This window comes from Pseudorca crassidens, chromosome 9 (assembly GCF_039906515.1).
Source record: "Pseudorca crassidens isolate mPseCra1 chromosome 9, mPseCra1.hap1, whole genome shotgun sequence".
Lineage (NCBI taxonomy): Eukaryota > Metazoa > Chordata > Mammalia > Artiodactyla > Delphinidae > Pseudorca > Pseudorca crassidens.
This window is the reverse complement of record NC_090304.1, coordinates 14,682,305-14,699,579: the sequence shown is the minus strand read 5'-3', so window position 1 is coordinate 14,699,579 and position 17,275 is coordinate 14,682,305. Positions and strand designations below refer to the sequence as shown.

The following is a 17,275-nucleotide window of genomic DNA, read 5'->3' as shown; positions in this document are numbered from 1 at the left end:
TGTATCCCCAGTGCCTAAAACACTGCCTGTCACTAATTAAATGAGTCGAACACTGTGCGATACATTTTCACCGTGTTTTCTTATTTAATCTTATGAGTCGAACACTGTGTGATACATTTTCACCGTGTTTTCTTATTTAATCTTCCTAAGAACTTCGTGTGGTTCACATATGAGGGAACGGTTAAGAACAGAGAGGTGAAGTACAATGAGTAAGTGGCAGAGCCAGAATTAGAACTAATTCCAGAATACTTTCCGCTTCGCTACCCTTCCCTCCCAAACAGCCGGCATGGGACCTGCTTGGGAGAGAGAGGGCTGGGACAGTTCAAGGGCAGGGAACATCAAGGGCCAAGTCTCTGAGTCCAGAAAGTTCAAAAGAGTAAAAAGACTGCATTGGGTATGGTCATGGGAAGCCGTGGGAGCAGAGGACGGAAAAAGCCAGAGGGGCTTGTTGCAATTCAGGAACTTGAGAGCATTTTATGAGCATCTGAGCAGCAGATACTCTTTTATTCATTCCATAAAGAGAAACTGAACACCTCCTGTGGGCTTTAAGTGATTCAGAACGTCCCTGGAATGGGCAGTCCCTGTCCTTAATTGAACACCTACTGTGTGCTCTGCACGGCTCAGGGCCCATCTAGGCCGGGAGAGTCTTGTCCTTGTCCTCTCCGTATCTGGGGTACTGCATCAAGCCAACTGGCTGTCTGGTTAGCAGGGGTTACCTGCCCTGAGCAGAGACAGATGGGAGATTTCAGTCATCATTAACATTTATTGACCAGCGCGGCTGGAATTTCCCAGAGAGAGGAATTAATCTCGCTACCAACTGAGAGCAGACATCCTGCTGGGAGTAGTTACATAAGTTCTGTTGCTCAAATTAATTAGGATTGTGATTCATTTGTTTAATGAGGAAGAATCTGATGGTGGTAAGAGGCAAGCCTGCAGGCCTTTCAGAACCCAGCCAATCCCAGGTGACATTGCGGCAGGTGGAAGGGCTGGCCTGGTTGAACTGGGACCTGACGTGGGTGGAAGGACCCAACCAATCAGTAAGAGGAATAAACTGAGGCAGGCAGAGACAGCCGATCAGAATACAGTGCTGGTTTAGAAGAGAGTCCGAGGCTTTGCGGCCTCCGGAGCTCCTGCCTCTCAGGGTTGCAAGCGTGGAAGGACCTCTCAGCCTCATCCCCAGTCTTCCGTCCTCCTCTTTTTTCCAAGCTGTGGAGGAAAATGCAAACAGCTGAAATCGCCTCAGTAGTGCACCCATTTCCTCCCATCCCGCAAAATGCCAGATTATATCATTCACAGGAGGAAGGATTCTTTCAATAAAGATCTTTTGCTAAAAAAAAAACAAAAAAAAACCTTTTGCTTGAAGCATATAGAAATATTTGTGTCTCACTCCCACCTCTACTTATAAAGAGATCCCTCCTCTTTACCAAGAATGTCCCGACTGCCTGTTGATCAAACCCCATCAGTGTCCTTCACTCAATCTGTGAGGCCCCTCCTCTTACTGTGACTGACCAAGATGGTGCAACCTGGATAAATCGTGAGTCGGGCTCTACCAGACTTTTCAAAAGCATGTGTTTGGCTGCCCGAGGGCTTTCATCCTCTTCCCAGACTAGGTGGAGAAGCTTTGCCTAGAGCTCGGTCAGTTACACCTCACTTAGAAAATGGGTAGCCACGAAGGAGCACTAATCTGGGAACCCGAAGTCCAAAGCCGGGTGACCTAAGACAAGTCTTGTTAGTCTCTGGGCCTCAGTTTCCTCATCCTTGAAAGGTGACTACCTTCTGCTCTGAGGAGAATGGAGCTTCTGCCCTGGCACCCTGCAGACTGCCCCCACCACAGCCCCCAGCAGTTAGAGGTCGTTTTCACATCTAGGTCAGATCTTGGCACTTCTCACGTTTTAAAACCCTCCAAAGGCTTAATAATAAAAATGTAAACTAACATTTTATTTATCCCATGGCTAAGGAGGCCCACGTGATCCAACCCCTGCTTTCTTCTCTGACCTCAACCTCTGCAGCACCTCTCCCTCACTCCACTTCAGTATTTCCTCTTGAATACAAAAAGTCCACTCTCTCCATCAGGCCTTTGCCCTGGCTGGTCCTTTTCCCTGGAACATTCTTCCTCAGCTCTTTGCATGGGCAGAAACTTACCATTTCTTTCCCTGCTTAAATGTCACCTTCCTGGAGACACCGTCCCTCACTACCCAGTCTAAAGTAACTCAGGTCATGGCCCAGTGGTCCAGTGGTTAGGACTCTGCACTTCCACCAGGGGGAGCAGGTTTGATCCCTGGTCAGGGAACTAAGATCCCGCAAGCCAAAAAAAAAAGTAACTCAGGTTCTATCCATTACCCTGTCTTGTTTTTTATCAGAACACTTTTTACTGCTGGCCTTTTTATTGGTTTGTTGTCTATCTTCCCCAAATTGAATTCAAGGTCCACAGGACCAGGAACTTTCCCCATTGCATCATTCAGAGTCCAGTTAGGAAAACAAAAACTGCACTAGATATTTCAACAATGATAATTTAATAAAAGGAGTTTGTTTAAAACATATTAGAAGTCAGTTGCTCAGCAGCGGTGGCTGTGGTCACCAGGAAGGATATGGGACGGCTGGCAAAGATAATCACCATAGCAGTGTGTGAGCACCTCAGGTATCTGTCTAAACTGGAACTTATGCTGTAGACGTTTCTTTGTGGATTTGTCTGAAAACCTAAGGTGAGCAGAAGCAAAATGGACTACAATCCTGCAGCCTGTGAAACAAAAACCACATTCACAGAAAGATAAACAAAATGAAAAGGCAGAGGACTATGTACCAGATGACAAAACAAGATAAAACCCCAGAAAAACAACTAAATGAAGTGGAGATAGGCAACCTTCCAGAAAAAGAGTTCAGAATAATGATAGTGAAGATGATCCAGGACCTCGGAAAAAGAATGGAAGCAAAGATTGAGAAGATGTAATAAATATTTAACAAAGACCTCGAAGAATTAAAGAACAAACAAACAGAGATGAACAATACAATAACTGAAATGAAAAATACACTAGAAGGACTCAATAGCAGAATAAATGAGGCAGAAGAATGGATAAGTGAACTGGAAGACAGAATAGTGGAAATCACTGCCACAGAACAGAATAAAGAAAACCCAATGAAAAGAAATGAAGACAGCCTAAGAGACCTCTGGGACAACATTAAACACACCAACATTTGCCTTATAGGGGTCCCAGAAGGAGAAGAGAGAGAGAGAAAGGACCCAAGACAATATTTTAAGAGATTATAGTTGAAAATTTCCCTAACATGGGAAAGGAAATAGCCACCCAAGTGCAGGAAGCACAGAGAGTCCCAGGCAGGATAAACCCAAGGAGAAATACACCGAGACACATAGTAATCAAATTGACAAAAACTAAAGACAAAGAAAAATTATTAAAAGCAACAAGAGAAAAACGACAGATAACATACAAGGGAACTCCCATAAAGTTAACAGCTGATTTCTCAGCAGAAACTCTACAAGCCAGAAGGGAGGGGCACAATATTTTTCCTCTTTTTTTGTCTTCTTTTTTTTAGATTCCATATATATGTGTTAGCCTATGGTATTTGTTTTTCTCTTTCTGACTTACTTCACTCTGTATGACAGACTCTAGGTCCATCCACCTCATTACAAATAGCTCAATTTTGTTTCTTTTTATGGCTGAGTAATATTCCATTGTATATATGTGCCACATCTTCTTTATCCATTCATCCGATGATGGACACTTAGCTTGTTTCCATCTCCTGGCTATTGTAAATAGAGCTGCAATGAACATTTTGGTACATGACTCTTTTTGAATTATGGTTTTCTCAGGGTATATGCCCAGTAGTGGGATTGCTGGCTCGTATGGTAGTTCTATTTTTAATTTTTTAAGGAACTTCCATACTATTCTCCATAGTGGCTGTATCAATTTACATTCCCACCCACGGTGCAAGAGGGTTCCCTTTTCTCCACACCCTCTCCAGCATTTATTGTTTGTAGATTTTTAATGATGGCCATTCTGACCCGTGTGAGATGATATCTCATTGTGGTTTTGATTTGCATTTCTCTAATGATTAATGATGTTGAGCATTCTTTCATGTGTTTGTTGGCAATCTGTATATCTTCTTTGGAGAAATGTCTATTTAGGTCTTCTGCCCATTTTTGGATTGGGTTGTCTGTTTTTCTGATATTGAGCTGCATGAGCTGCTTGTAAATTTTGGAGATTAATCCTCTGTCAGTTGTTTCATTTGCAAATATTTCCTCCCATTCTGAGGGCTGCCTTTTCGTCTTGTTTATGGTTTCCTTTGCTGCGCAAAAGCTTTTAAGTTTCATTAGGTCCCATTTGTTTATTTTTGGTTTTATTTCCATTTCTCTAGGAGGTGGGTCAAAAAGGATCTTGCTGTGATTTATGTCATAGACTGTTCTGCCTATGTTTTCCTCTAAGAGTTTGATCGTTTCTGGCCTTCCATTTAGGTCTTTAATCCATTTTGAGTTTATTTTTGTGTATGGTGGTAGGGAGTGTTCTAATCTCATTCTTTTACATGTAGCTGTCCAGTTTTCCCAGCACCACTTATTGAAGAGACTGTCTTTTCTCCATTGTGTATCCTTGCCTCCTTTGTCATAGATTAGTTGAACATAAGTGTGTGAGCTTATCTCTGGGCTTTCTATCCTGTTCCATTGGTCTATATTTCTGTTTTGTGCCAGTACCATACCGTCTTGATTACTGTAGCCTTGTAGTATAGTCTGAAGTCAGGGAGTCTGATTCCTCCAGCTCCATTTTTCTTTCTCAAGATTGCTTTGGCTATTCAGGGTCTTTTGTGTTTCCATACAAATTGTGAAATTTTTTGTTCTAGTTCTGTGAAAACTGCCAGTGGTAGTTTGATAGGGATTGCATTGAATCTGTAGATTGCTTTAGGTAGTATAGTCATTTTCACAATGTTGATTCTTCCAATCCAAGAACATGGTATATCTCTCCATCTATTTGTATCATCTTTAATTTCTTTCATCAGTCTTACAATTTTCTTCATACAGGTCTTTTGTCTCCTTAGGTAGGTTTATGCCTAGATATTTTATTCTTTCTGTTGCAGTGGTAAATGGGAGTGTTTTCTCAATTTCACTTGCAGATTTTGCATCATTAGTGTATAGGAATGCAAGAGATTTCTGTGCAGTAATTTTGTATCCTGCTACTTTACTAAATTCATTGATTAGCTCTAATAGTTTTCTGGTAGTACAATATATTTAAAGTGATGAAAGGGAAGAACCTACAACCAAGATTACTCTACCCGGCAACATCTCATTCAGATTCAATGGAGAAATCAAAAGTTTTACAGACAAGCAAAAGCTAAGATAATTCAGCACCACAAAACCAGCTCTATAACAAATGCTAAAGGCACTTCTCTAAGTGGGAAACACAAAAGAAGAAAAGGACCTACAAAACAAACCCAAAACAATTAAGAAAATGGTAATAGGAACATACATATCGATAATTACCTTAATTGTGAATGGATTAAATGCTCCAACCAAAAGACTCAGGCTCGCTGAATGGATACAAAAACAAGACCTGTGTATACGCTGTCCACAAGAGACCCACTTCAAACCTAGGGACACATACAGACTGAAAGTGAGGGGATGGAAAAAGATATTCCATGCAAATGGAAATCAAAAGAAAGCTGGAGTAGCAATACTCATATCAGATAAAATAAACTTTAAAATGAAGAATATTACAAGAGACAAGGAAGGACACTACATAGTGATCAAGGGATCAATCCAAGAAGAAGATATAACAATTATAAATATATATGCAACCAACATAGGAGCACCTCAATACATACAGCAAATGCTAACAGCTATAAAAGAGGAAATTGACAGTAACACAATAATAGTAGGGGACTTTAACACCTCACTTACACCAATGGACAGATCATCCAGACAGGAAATTAATAAGGAAATAAAAGCTTTAAATGACACAATAGACCAGATAGATTTAACTGATATTTATAGGACATTCCATCTGAAAACAGCAGATTACCCTTTCTTCTCAAGTGCGCATGGAACGTTCTCCAGGATAGATCACACCTTGGGTCACAATTCAAGCCTCAGTAAATTTAAGAAAATTGAAATCATATCAAGCATCTTTTCCGACCACAATGCTATGAGATTAGATATCAATTACAGGGAAAAAACCATAAAAGACACAAACACGTGGAGGCTAAACAATACATTACTAAATAACCAAGAGATCACTGAAGAAATCAAAGAGGAAATCAAAAAATACCTAGAGACAAATGACAATGAAAACACAACAATCCAAAACCTATGGGATGCAGCAAAAGCAGTTCTAAGAGGGAAGATTATAGCTATACAAGTCTACCTCAAGAAACAAGAAAAATCTCAAAAAATCTAACCATACACCTAAAGGAGCTAGAGAAAGAAGAACAAATAAAACCCAAAGTTAGTACAAGGAAAGAAATCATAAAGATCAGATCAGAAATAAATGAAATAGAAACAAAGAAAACAATAGCAAAGATCAATAAAATTAAAAGCTGGTTCTTCAAGAAGGCAAACAAAATTGATGAACCTTTAGCCAGACTCATCAAGAAAAAGAGGGAGAGGACGCAAATCAATAATATTAGAAATGAAAAAGGAGATGTTACAATGGATGCCACAGAAATAAAAAGCATCATAAGAGACTACTACAAGCAACTCTATGCCAATAAAATCGACACCCTGGAAGACATGGACAAATTCTTAGAAAGGTATAACCTTCCAAGACTAAACCAGGAAGAAATAGAAAATATGAACAGACCATCACAAGTAATGAAATTGAAACTGTGATTAAAAATCTTCCAACAAACAAATGTCCAGGACTAGATGGCTTCACAGGTGAATTCTATCAAACTTTTAGAGAAATGCTAACACCCACCCTTTTCAAACTCTTCCAGAAAATTTCAGAGGGAGGAACACTCCCAAACTCATTCTATGAGGCCACCATCACCCTGATACCGAAACCAGAAAAAGATGTCACAAAAAAAGAAAACTACAGGCCAGTATCAGTGATGAACACAGATGCAAAAATCCTGAACAAAATACTAGCAAACAGAATCCAACAGCACATTAAAAGGATCATACACCATGATCAAGTGAGATTTATCTCAGGGATGCAAGGATTCTTCAGTATACACCAATCAATGTGATACACCATATTAACAAATTGAAGAATAAAAACTGTATAATCGTCTCAATAGATGCAGAAAAAGCTTTTGACAAAATTCAACACCCATTTATTATAAAAAAAAAAACTCTCCAGAAAGTGGGCATAGAGGGAACCTACCTCAACATAATAAGGGCCATATATGACAAACGCACAGCAAACATCATTCTCAATGGTGAAAAACTGAAAGCATTTCCTCTACAATCAGGAAGAAGACAACGATGTCCATTCTCGCCACTGTTATTCAACATAGTTTTGGAAGTCCCTGCCATGGCAATCAGAGAAGAAAAAGAAATAAAAGGAATACAAATTGGAAAAGAAGTAAAACTGTCACTGTTTGCAGATGACATGATACTGTATATAGATTATCCTAAAGATGCCACCAGAAAACTACTAGAGCTAATCAATGAATTTGGTAAAGTTGCAGGATACAAAATTAATGCACAGAAATCTCTTGCATTCCTATACACTAACAACAAAAGATCAGAAAGAGAAATTAAGGAAACAATCCCATTCACTATTGCAACAAAAAGAATAAAATACCTAGGAATAAACCTACCTAAGGAGGTAAAAGACCTGAACTCAGAAAACTATAAGACACTGATGAAAGAAATCAAAGAAGGCACAAACAGATGGAGAGATATACCATGTTCTTGGATTGGAAGAATCAATATTGTGCAAATGACTATACTCTCCAAAGCATTCTACAGATTCAATACAATCCCTATCAAATTACCAATGGCATTTTTTACAGAACTGGAACAAAAAATCTTAAAATTTATATGGAGACACAAAAGAACCCGAATAGCCAAAGCAATCTTGAGAAAGAAAAACGGAGCTGGAGGAATCAGACTCCCTGACTTCAGACTATACTACAAAGCTACAGTAATCAAGACAATATGGTACTTGTACAAAAATAGAAACATAGATCAGTGGAACAGGATAGAAAGCTCAGAGATAAACCCACACACCTATGGTCAACTAATCTATGACAAAGGAGGCAAGGATATACAGTGGAGAAAAGACAGTCTCTTCAATAAGTGGTGCTGGGAAAACTGGACAGCTACATGTAAAAGAATGAGATTAGAACACTCCCTAACACCATACACAAAAATAAACTCAAAATGGATTAAAGGGCTTCCCTGGTGGCGCAGTGGTTGAAAGTCTGCCTGCTGATGCAGGGGACACGGGTTCGTGCCCCGGTCTGGGAAGATCCCACATGCCGCGGAGCAGCTGTGCCCATGAGCCGTGGCCACCGAGCCTGCGCGTCCGGAGCCTGTGCTCTGCAACGGGAGAGGCCACAACAGTGAGAGGCCCACGTGCCGCAAAAAACAAAATGGATTAAAGACCTAAATGTAAGACAGGACACTATAAAAGTCTTAGAGGGAAACATAGGAAGAATACTCTTTGACATAAATCACAGCAAGATCCTTTGTGACCAACCTCCTAGAGTAATGGAAATGAAAACAAAAATAAACAAAAATGGGGCCTAATGAAACTTAAAAGCTTTTGCACAGTAAAGGAAACTATAATCAAGACAAAAAGACAACCCTCAGAATGGGAGAAAATATTTGCAAACGAATCAACAAAGAATTAATATTCAAAATATATAAACAGCTCATGCAGCTCAAATTAAAAAAAACAAACAACCCAATCCAAAAATGGGCAGAAGACCTAAATAGACATTTCTCCAAAGAAGACATACAGATGGTCAAGAGGCACATGGAAAGCTGCTCAACATCACTAATTAGAGAAATGCAAATCAAAACTACAACAATGTATCACCTCACACCAGTTAGAATGGGCATCATCAGAAAATCTACAAACAATAAATGCTGGAGAGAGTGTGGAGAAAAGGGAACCCTCTTGCACTGTTGGTGGGAATGTAAATTGATACAGCCACTATGGAGGACAGTATGGATGTTCCTTAAAAAACTAAAAATAGAGCTACCATATGATCCAGCAATACCACTACTGGGCAAATACCCAGAGAAAACCATAATTTAAAAAGACACATGCACCCGAATATTCATTGCAGCACTATTTACAATAGCCAGGTCATGGAAGCACCCTAAACGCCCATTAACAGACGTATGGATAAAGGAGATGTGGTACCTATAGACAATGGAATATCACTCAGCCATAAAAAGGAACAAAATTACGTCATTTGTAGAGACGTGGATGGACCTAGAGACTGTCATACAGAGTGAATTAAGTCAGAAAGAGAAAAATAAATATCATATATTAACGCATATATGGGGAATCTAGAAAAATGGTACAGATGAACTGGCTTGCAGGGCAGAAATAGAGACACAGATGTAGAGAACAAACGTATGGACACCAAGGGGGGAAAGCGGGGTAGGTGATGGTGGTGGGATGAATTGGGAGATTGGGATTGACATATATACACTAATATGTATAAAATAGATAACTAATAACCTGCTGTATAAAAAAATAAATAAATTTTTTAAAAATTAATAAAATAAAACATATTAGGAGGGAAAAATTGTTAAGGGATCACTGTAAAAAGACAGAGGTGACAACCACAGAAAGCAGTGGGGTTGTGAGAATCTAAGAACTTGCGGGAGGAGCCCACAGCACTGTGACCCAGCCCTCCCAGGAGTCATCTGTTGCTCACCTCTGAGGAGGCAGGGGAGGCTGTTCTGGGGGTGTCAAAGGGAGCTGGAGGCCACAACCAGCTGTAGCTAGTAGGAAGAAGGGCCATTGATGGGGCAACCACAGCGGGATCCAGCAAGCACAAAGGAAGGAACAGGTCTCCACTCCCTCCTCCTGCCTTCCAGTCTCACTCTAGTGCCTCTGCTGGCAGAAACAGGAAGTCCCAGAACAAAGAAGAAATGTAATTTGCAGGATCCCCATAGTTTATAGCATCCCTGCCCAGCATCACAAGGCATAGTAGTAAAAAGATGGATTTGGAGCTGGGAGACAGCAGCTGAATAACTAGCACATCTGTCTTGTACAATCCTGGATCCTCATGCTGGAAGAGTGTGTGGCATATAGTAGGTACTCAATAAATATTTGTTGAGTGAATGATGAATGATGAATGATGTACCACATAGAGTGTTAGTAGCTAGGGGTGCAGAGATGAAAGACAGATTCTAACTTCACGCTGCTCACACTCTAATAAGAGAGACAGACATCATTTATGGTTCAGGACAAGTGCAGTAACTTTATGGCTCAGGATAAGTGTAATAACAAAAATACCCACAATGCGCTGGGGAAGCACAGAGGAGGGGCTCCGCTCAGTTTGGGCACCATAGGGAAGACCTAGAGAGGATCATGCTTCAGTTTGACGCTTTAGGAATTTGCAAGGAATGGAGGGATGCTGAGGGTTAACTATGTGAGGATGCAGGGTGCTTCGGGTCTGGAAACAGCTTGTGCAAAGGCGGAGAGCTTGGAGATGGTGTGACTCAAGTAGTTCATTACAGCTGGCGTATCCACGGAAGTGGTAGCAGCTGAGCCTGGAGCATTCAAGTTCAGCTCATGAAAGCCTCCTATGTTGCTCTAAGGAGTTTGGCTTTGACCTCAAGGCACAGGAGTGCCAGTCAAGGTTTTTGAGCAGGAGAGTGACATGACCCAACCTGAGGATTGTGAATTTGCGGGGACGAGAATGAAGGCTGGAGACCAACTAGAAAGTTGTTAGAACAGACCTGGGCAGAACGGATGGGCACTCATCTCACTGTGCTTTCAATGGGTGCAGTTGGCTCTGCATAGGTTACACCTCAATAAAGTTGCATTCAAAGAAAACACACATGACGGGGATCTGAGCTATGGCTGAGGGAGCTGAGGATAAGGGGAAGAGAAGGAAAAGTTGCTGAGGAGCTGGGATCCCTCGGCCTGGACGCTCTCTGTCACAGGATAACCCAAGCTGCAGGGTCCTGAGAGTCGGCTAGCTCTTTGCATCTTCCCCCGCACACTCTTAAAATCATAGAGCTAGAAGGGGCCTTCAGAGGATGCATGTGTCCCAGCAAGAAACAGAACTTCACTCAAATAGTTCAACTGAAGAGACTTTAATGAGGAGGGACTATTTCCAGAGAGATGGGCAGGATTAAAGAAACTGAGAAGGGGTGCTGAAAGCCCTGAGATTACAAACAGCTGGAGGCCGCCCCCAGGCCTCAAGGGTCAAGGGGAGGAAGGAGCATTCCTGGAGCCCAGTGAGGGCTGGAGCAGAGGGGAAATGCTGTTGGCATGAGCTGTGGCCAAGCAGAGAAGCGCTTCCTCAACGCCTACAACCAAGCAGAGAGGCGGCGGGGAAGAAATACTCCAGCCTCTCCTCCCACCCTCCAAACTGGATCCAACTGGCAAGGGTGTCCATTGATTCATTGCACAGGGGTCAGCCTCCTGAGGCAGAGGGCAGGGCAAAGAAGGGGAGACCTGAGCCTCTAAATTGGAGGAGACAGAGAATGCAAGCCTAGTGGATCTCAATGTCCACCCTCTTGTTTTTCCAGAAGAAGCCTCAGACAGTGGAGGCAACTTGCCCAAGGTCAGGCAGCAAGTTAGTACAGGGTCACTGGCCCCTCTCCCTTGGGGTCAAGGTTCATTAGGTACTGGCCCTGCACTGAAGGCAGCCATGTGGGGATGGCCTATTGTCCTGGAGCTGCAGCTGCAAATCCAAATTTACCAGAGGAAGACAGCAGAGCAAGGGCAGCGGTGGGCAGTGTCAGGGAGAATGAGTACCCAGGGGCCAGCTTTGAGCCCTCTGCATCTGGAAGGTAATAGACACCTGCTTCCTCGTCTCTTTGTGACCTGCTGCCTCCCCCGACCCCCATTTTCCTCTCTTGAGTCCTCGCCAGGACTGGGGACAGGAGCTCAGACCTGGGATTGGCAGGGACAAGGGGAGGAGACTCTGCTTCCCTGGTAGCCAGCCCTGCCCATCGATTCCCTGGAGCTGCTCACTGATCCAGCACAAGATGGTTTAATTGAAGTCATTACAATAAATTGTGCAGAAAAGCAACATCCTTAGTCTTCCAGGAGCTTCAGAGATAGGAGGGAGGGCGCTGGGAAACCCAGTGGCTGCCACTGAAGTCAGATCCCGGCTGGCTACGGTGGAAATGGGGCAGGGCTGAGAGGTCACATCGGCCTGGGTTCAAATCCCGACTCAGTCACTTAAAAGCTGTGTGACCTTAATCAAGTCCTTTTATATTCCCGAGCTTCTGTGTCCTTGTCCAGGAAAATGGGGCTATTGTTACTTGTCCTCCAAGGCCATGCATGACCCCGGGCGCTGCCTGCATCTCCTGCTCCATCTCCTATGACCTCCCATCTCTCTCTCCACACTTCAGATGGTTGCTGTTCCCTGCCTCACCCTCTTCCAGCTTTATTCACATGGGTTCCTCTTCCTGAAATACCCTCCCCACTTCTGCCCTGGGTCATTCCCACTCACCTTTCAAGATGCAGCTCCAAGGTCACCTCCTCCAGGAAGGCTGCCCTCCCTCATCTCTCCTTCCCCTGAATGTCTTTCGCACTTTCTAACTGTGACACCCATCTGGCATTCAACACGCACTGTCGTGCATGGCAACCTTTTTCTCTTCTCATCGCTTGTCTTCTCATCTAGAACTCTATCTTCTCTTTCTCACCCTCACACGCCTAACACACATGCTTAACATTAACATTGTACTGGTGGGAGAGTGGCAGGCTGGAGTGAAGTGCAGAGATTCCAAGCCCAGGGGTGGGCACAGAAAGAACTCAGCAGGCACCGGTAGACGACAATCTACCCTGAGCTCCCTTCCCGGAGAATTAGGATCATACATCCATCATATGCTTGCGACTTTAGCATGAGACACAGCCGCCTCTGTGCCCAGGCCCATCTGGCTCTCCACTCAGCTTCATAAACTTGTATCTGATTCATTAGCAGAAGACAGAGGATCCAGTTCAAAAAATCATAAAATTTTAGCATCAAAAGAAACCTGATGAGCTCCCCTGGTGGTGCAGTGGTTGAGAGTCCGCCTGCCGATGCAGCGGACACAGGTTCGTGCCCCGGTCCGGGAAGATCCCACATGCCGCGGAGCAGCTGGGCCCGTGAGCCATGGCCGCTGTGCCTGCGCATCCGAAGCCTGTGCTCTGCAACGGGAGAGGCCACAACAGTGAGAGGCCCACGTACTGCAAAAAAAACAAAAACAAAAAAGAAACCTGATTATGTAGCGAATGTGATGCCCTGGTACCTCCGAGAGTAAGTCATAAGAAGCCTTGCAGCTTCCACCTGGGTGTCTTGGAACACCCCTTCCTGGGTCCTGCTCTGAGAACCCCAGCACCACACTGAGAGAAGCCCAAGCCACACGGAGGAGCCATGTCTAGGTACTCCATTTGGCAGCCCCAACTGAGTCTCCTGCTGGCGGTCAGCATCAACCGTCAGCCCTGAGAGTGGGCCATCTCGGACATCCAGTCCTGTTGACCTTCAGATGACTCCACTCCCAGCCACCCTCGGATGCTAACACATGAGAGAGTCCAAGGAAAAACGTCCCCACTGAGCCAAATCAATCCACGAATCTGAAAGAAATGACAAATTATTGTTTAAAAAATGATAAATTATTGTTTTTAAAAAAAACAATAAATGGTTTTAATTGTAAAGAAATCTTACCAAAATGTCATTTTACTGATGAGAAACTGAAGCTCAGAAATGCCATGTGATTCGTTCAGGGTCACACAGTGCATTAGAAGCAGAGCCCGGTGCATGTAACGGTTGTCACCCATTGCCACCGTCAGAAAAGATAAAGAGGAGTGAGCTATCTGGGGCAGGAGTGGGGCAATAGGGAGGAAAGGAGCTGGATTTTGTAGAAAACCTCCCAAGTTAATTCCATGCGGGAAGAAAACAGTTCCTTAAATGTATATGAATTTTTTTTTAATTTTCAAAAAGCGTCTCATATCTTCTTAGAGTTTACTGAGTTAATTGCTCTGTATTTTAGCCTTGGGTTTGTTTTATTTTTCCTTCCCCCTTGAGATAATTAGCCATAAGCTTACCTGAGTACATTTGTCATGTCAAGAAAACAATGGCTTCAAAGGAAGGGAAAGGACCGAGAAAAGAAGACCAAGGGACAAAGCAAAACCTCCCAGAAAATATTCACATTTCCTGAATGATCTGTCATTAAAAACGCATGCACAAGCAGGAGGGCAAACGACAGAGTGTCAGAGCAAACGTTACCTGGCCAGTCACTGTACCCAGCAGTGCTTAGAGTTCCTTATCTGAACCAAACCCATACCCGGGGCAAAAGCAACAGCCCTTCCCCAAGTCACTGCCTTCTATTTGGCTAAACCACAGGCTCAGAGGTAAACCTTGGACTTGGCCTCTCCCGTTGCGGAGCACAGGCTCCGGATGCACAGGCTCAGAGGCCATGGCTCACGGGCGCAGCCGCTCCGCGGCATGTGGGATCTTCCCGCACAGGGGCACGAACCCGTGTACCCTGCATTGGCAGGCGGACTCTCAACCACTGTGCCACCAGGGAAGCCCAACATTTTTTTTTTTTTTTGCGGTACGCGGGCCTCTCACTGTTGTGGCCTCTCCCGCTGCGGAGCACAGGCTCCGGACGCGCAGGCTCAGCGGCCATGGCTCACGGGCCCAGCCGCTCCACGACATGTGGGATCCTCCCGGACCGGGGCACGAACCCGTGTCCCCTGCATCGGTAGGCAGGCTCTCAACCACTGCGCCACCAGGGAAGCCCCATTTATTTTTATTTTTATTTTTTTTTTAACCCATCTTGCTCAATATACTACAATGGAGGATTCAGGGAAGCTGCATTTCATTGTAAGGCCAGAACCAAGCCCTTCTGGCCTTCATTTTTACCTTTGAGCTGATGTGAAATGTATTGGCTTCACATCTGGACAATCCTTGCTCTGGGCCCCATAGTCCCATCGTTGTTTGTCTTGAAGGTTTGCTGTGAGAAGCCACCATCTTTTAGACATCATCTAGATCCATACTGTGTCCCAAAGGTTTTATTTCTTTTACCTTGTGTTTAATCTTTCTAGCAACCCTATGAGGGAAGTATTACTACCTCATCTTAAGGAGAAGGAAATTTAGTCTCAAAAAGGAACACACTCGGAGCAGCGCAGCTGGAATTCAAACCTAGGCCTCCCCAATTCCAAAGACACGCTCTTTCCTGTATACTCATTCTATCAGTTATCTATTGCCACAATAATGCTGTGGAACAAATAACAAGAAAACCTCAGCGGTATACAGTAATCTGCATTTATTGCTCACAGATCTGGGATGGTTGGCTAGGCGGTTCTGCTGACCATGGCTGGACTCACTAACATGCGTAGGGTTTGGCTGGCCATTGAGTGATTTAGGCTGGGCTCAGCCGGGACAAATGCAGGGACACACTCTGATCTACATGTCTCTCATCCTCCATTTGGCTAAACCAGGCATGTTCTCATGGCGTTGGCAGAGGTACGAGAGAGAAGGCAAACCCGACTGATCGCACAAGGACTTTTCAGGCTTTTGCTTACATCACATTTGCCATTATCCCTTCAGTCAGAGCAAGTTACACTGCTGAGCCCAGAGTCAGAGAAGGAGGACATTGCAGATGGTGTGGGAAAAGGCGTGAATGTAGGGAACGATGGAGACTTGGGACCACTCTTGCAGTTACCACACTGACCTCGGGCAAGTCATGGCTCCCTCTTGGAGCCTCTTGCATTTTTTTTTAACAGGATTATATCTATCTTGCAGGGTAGCTGAGAGCATTCAATAAGATAAGCTCTGTGAAACATCAGCAAAGTCAAAAGTATTCTTTCTGCTGATGTATTTCAAATACACAAGCCTGCAGGTGCGAGGGTACTCATTAATAGAGGTACATGAAAAACTCAGTTCCTATTTCTAGAGTCCAGAAGGTTTACACAAGTCTCAGAGGTAAGAAGGCCCAATCACTGAGACGATAAACAAGAATCATAGGAAGAGAATAAATCAAGGAACAAAACAATAAGTAAATGATGTAATTAAAGTTACTGTGGAAGAAACCATCAAGGAGAGAATGAGTCAGTGGCAAGTTTCAGCGATGAATCAGGCCCAATGTCATGTTTCTAGAATTCTTGTCTATTTCAAGAAAGCCTGATGTCCCAGTTAAAAGAGCACCTTGAGACTGTAGCAACAACATCTGGAAGGAAACACGCTTGTAATTTTGATTTCTCCTCAGCACCACCACTAACAACAGGGGCAGAGTGCTGGGTGCAGAGTAGGCTCTCTGAATAATCTCATGTGGAAGGGGCCGATCTCTGCAGTATTACTTCACATGTATTCAAAGGGATTTTACATTCTTTTTACAAAAAAATCCCTGTGCAATATGCCATTTGATTGTCAAAACAAAGCCGTGAATATTAATTGTTCTGTTCAACAGATAAGGAAACTGAGGCTTAAACGGTCCCTGAGTTAGTGGCAAGGCTAGGATTAGAAGGCAGGTCCCTGAGGTATTCTCTCCCAAACTAACAGAGAACCATCTTCCTACTATTAGTAACTGTATTCAGATTTTTTTCAAGTCTGTAAGAAATAACATCAAACATTTATTGAGCACTTACCCCGTAAGCATGGCAGTTCATTTAATCCTCATCACAAACAGAGGTCACTATATGGATGGTTCCTTTTACAGATAAGGAAAAATGGAGCTCAGAGATTTAAGCCACTTGCCTGAAGTCACACAGCCCATTACTAATGAGCTATGATTCACACTCAGGTCTGTGTGACACACCCCCACCGCCACCAACCCCCCCCCCCCCCGCCATGGCACATTATACTCTGCCATTATATTTTTTCAAATTTAGCTATCACCTACATTAAAGCCTGGATGATTAAAAGCAATTGTATGGATAAATCTGCCCTCCCCACACACACACATGCATATGCCTTTCCCTCAGTTATTCAGAGAACACGCTTTCTGACTTGTATTTTCCACTTCACTTTGCCTACCCCACCGCTTCCTCTAACAGACAAAACTCAAAGAAGAGGGGCAAGTGATATTGGTTCAGGAAACCTGTGCTGTGACCCTGAGCTGCTGACAGAATGTCTGCTATTTATAGCAACTTAGACTCAAGTACCAAGGAAAGTGTGTTCTGGATTGTTGCAGATGTCCTCA

General features: G+C 43.5%; 1 long non-coding RNA gene across 2 annotated transcripts; it reads right to left on the bottom strand.

Moving 5' to 3' along the window:
- Positions 1–743: 743 nt before the first annotated feature.
- On the bottom strand, positions 744–16,847 carry LOC137231241 (uncharacterized). Of its 2 annotated transcripts, XR_010946415.1 has the most exons (4): positions 16,722–16,847; positions 13,382–13,706; positions 13,127–13,280; positions 744–1,206 (listed from the first exon to the last, which is right to left on the bottom strand). It is a non-coding gene; the product is annotated as an uncharacterized lncRNA (long non-coding RNA). The 2 variants fall into 2 exon arrangements; XR_010946414.1 differs by having other exon boundaries at positions 13,127–13,706.
- Positions 16,848–17,275: the final 428 nt, after the last annotated feature.